This window comes from Solanum stenotomum, chromosome 4, assembly GCF_019186545.1.
Source record: "Solanum stenotomum isolate F172 chromosome 4, ASM1918654v1, whole genome shotgun sequence".
NCBI classification, from domain to species: domain Eukaryota; kingdom Viridiplantae; phylum Streptophyta; class Magnoliopsida; order Solanales; family Solanaceae; genus Solanum; species Solanum stenotomum.
The window spans coordinates 54,614,015-54,617,603 of record NC_064285.1 but is presented as its reverse complement, the minus strand read 5'-3'; positions in this window follow the sequence as shown (position 1 = coordinate 54,617,603).

The window sequence follows — 3,589 nt, the reverse complement described above, 5'->3', positions numbered from 1 at the left end:
TCTCTTATCTCACTCCAATTAACGAGTTTGGGAGTTAATTGAAACTGGTATAATTACATACCCTAATAATTATATCAACATGATTCTTTGCCCTATTGCAATTACTTCACAATTATGTTCTTAACTAATATTATGAAAAATAATCAATTTATATCTTTCAGATTAGTATATTTCAATTGAATAATCATAAAAACCAAGAACACAAGATTTTATGAATATTATGAATATCATGAAATGCATGTTTGTTAAAAACATTAATATTATATAAAATGTCATAAATTATTAAAATATTTGGCAAAAATATAATCTATCATGTCTAACTAAAAAATAAATGACTTGCAATGTGAAGCGTCAAACCAATTGTATTAAAACAAATGAAACTGAAAACATAACATAAGTTCTATATTCAAAACAAATTAGTCTTATGTCAAATTTCAACATAACATACATAAATATGATTTAAAAGAAAAGAAAAATGTAAGTCTATAACTTTACTCAATAATGAATTCTACTTTAATTTAAAAATTAGTATACTAACAAAATTATGTCAATTTTTTTTAATAAAAAAAACATGACATAAAAAATAGATAATACGAAAATTGCATGAAATCAAATGAAGTAAAGGTTGAGAATGAGAAAGAAATGAAATATAAAAAATTAAAAAAAATAAAAAAAANATATATATATATATATATATATATATATATATATATATAAACATTTAGAATTTTTAGAATAAAAAAATTAAAATAATAGAAATAATAAATAAATTAAAATGAAAAAATAAAAATATAAATAAAAAGAAAAAATAATTAGCTTGTAATTACATCATATAATTAGCAGCAATTCACAGCCCCTTCCTAGGAATTGGAGAGTCTAATTACTCCTTTCCTAACAAGCCTTAATTATCTCATCACTCATAAAATACATCTCTAAAATAAATTAGGAAAAAACAACTCATATACTCCTTAATTTTATCATTAGAGTGGATATATAGCTAGTTGAGAAAATTGAATAAAAAATGTTAAATAAGTTTTGATTTTGTTTTTAGTGATACTTTGACCAAGAAAAGGTCAAACTCACTTAAAAATCTAATAAGTTAATTTGGGACCAAATTAATATTTTCAAAACTTGTTAATCATTTCAAAAATAAAAAAACACCTCATTCTTCAACTACTTTAATTCAAACATAACCACTTTACAAAAAACATTCAAAACTTCTCACTTCTCTAACGTTCTTTCTACCAACAGCGCCCCTCTACAACCAACAGATTCTCTGTCTCGTTGGCGGCGGCCGTCACTCTGTATGAAACTCAATGTTGTTGTCGACCTCACTCTTCTACCAAGTGAGTTGTTGTTTTGTAAAATTTTAGGAATTGTGAACAAAAACACTGTTGAAAATAGGATTTTAAATTTTTCTATTGTGAGAAAATTGAATAATGGGTTATTAATGGGGTTCGTTGTTTACTGTTTATGAAAAATCGAGAAATTCAAAAAATCGTAATTTTCTAAAAATCTTTAAAATATGTGATGTGTTCTTGTTGTTAACTGAAAACTCATTTTTTATTGCTTTTGTTCTTTTATTTTTTTAGCATTTTGTTGGTTCAAGCAGACATATTTGTTGAAAGTAAACAATAGTGTCATCCATTACAATAGATGACTCATATATTGGTAGAAATATAGTCAATTCAATTGTACAACATAATTGATTTGTTGAAAGTAGTGTCATCTGTTGCAACAAAAGAGTCATATGTTGGTAGAAATTCCAACAGAGTGGTCATTGATTAGTTGCTATAGGTCACTCATATGCTATAACAACAGAATGTTCATATGTTTTAACAAGTGATCCATACGTCACCAAAGATGAGTCATATGTTATAACATGTCACTTATGTGTTGCGAAGGTTCATTTATGGCAACAAATGGATAGTATGCTGCAACAAATGAACCATTTTTGAAATTAACTATAATTTTTTTGTTTATCTTGTAGATGAAATGTCAGAAGTAGGACAAACAACAAATGCTAAATATTTTGTTGTTTCCTCTTCTAACCAAAATTACATTTCCTGTCAATGCAAAGTATGTCATCCAAAACATGATTATTTCTTAATCATGTTAAGGAATTGACAAATACTATTAAGAATTTGACATATGATATTATTGTACTTTCATCAAAGCAGATTGCACAACCTTTGAAGTTTAGGAGATTGAAAAAATCAATTTTCAGATCACTGTCTAATCCCAAAACAAGACAAATATCAAGTCATGCTACTCCACTATCTGTTCTACCTTCAATAAATTTTGGTTCAACCTCAAAAGGCAAGGAGAAAGGCATTGATGTGCCGCACCAACATCCATTTGAAGGTTATAACATCTCGAGTGAATGTCCAACTCAACTATTGTCCTCGTTCTCCGAATGGATACGCGAGAATCTTTACAAGCATCATGCACAAAAGTAAGTCAGTCAATTGTTATTAATGTTCTTGATGTCCACTAATTAATTTTATTTAATATTTATACAATGACACCAAATACAAATATGGGAACTAAGTACATGGCTAAATGCTCTAGAGTTGGACTTGAATAACTAGAGTTTGTAGTTGCATTTCCAAAGACAAAGGACTAGTTTTACCTAATGTCCCAACTCAACAAGTGTTGGAATGATGAGGTATAACCATGCTCACTTATATTTGGATTAACACCCGTTGATATATACATACATACATACAAATAACATATACATAAATCGTTGATGCATGTGTGCAACATCTGGATGTAATTTATTATTATCTATAAAAGAATTCAAAGCAACATCGTAATTCATAATATTGATATACCACTGCTAATTATTTTTTTCAAAATATACACTGACAAGGCTAATTATGAGAAGAGAGTTGTTAACATTATCAAAGAATTTAGTATACCTGGTGGACTGCCTTGATACCTAACATATAAGGTTTATGTCTCAGTAAATTGTGATGGGGAGTTTCATTGAATTTTGACGATTGTTATATTGAAGGAACGATGCATTAAGGTGCGTAAATTGATGCTCTTATTGAGGAGAAATAGAAACAAAAAATTGCCCATATTCAAAAGTTAGCTACAATGTTATCATAGTACCTTGAATACAATAACTTTGTCTTACTATTTACAAATATGATCTTATTAGCTTTTTAATAAATGATACACAATGATGAGATTGTGGACTTTTTATTGCTGAGTTTCTGAGTGATCGATTACAATTTACAGGTATCATCTTCTATTGTTGTTGAATCCCTTTGCATGAGATATGTTTCACTTTTAAAATTATGAGTTTTTAAAGCTCGAAGTGGCTATGTTAGCAACAATATAGACCTGCATAGGTTGTCTAGACCCACTACAACAAATGATTTCGTCACTTATAAATCATATTTCGTCATCAAAGATCTCGTGTGACAAAAAATATTTCGCCAATCAATCGTCCCTAAACATGTGTCACTAAAAGTATATAAAGATGATTTAGTGCGTCGTCGCTAAAAAGATTATATTAACTACAAAAATAAAAAAATCATCCCCAAATGCGTAACATTTGTGACGGATTTATTTGTCA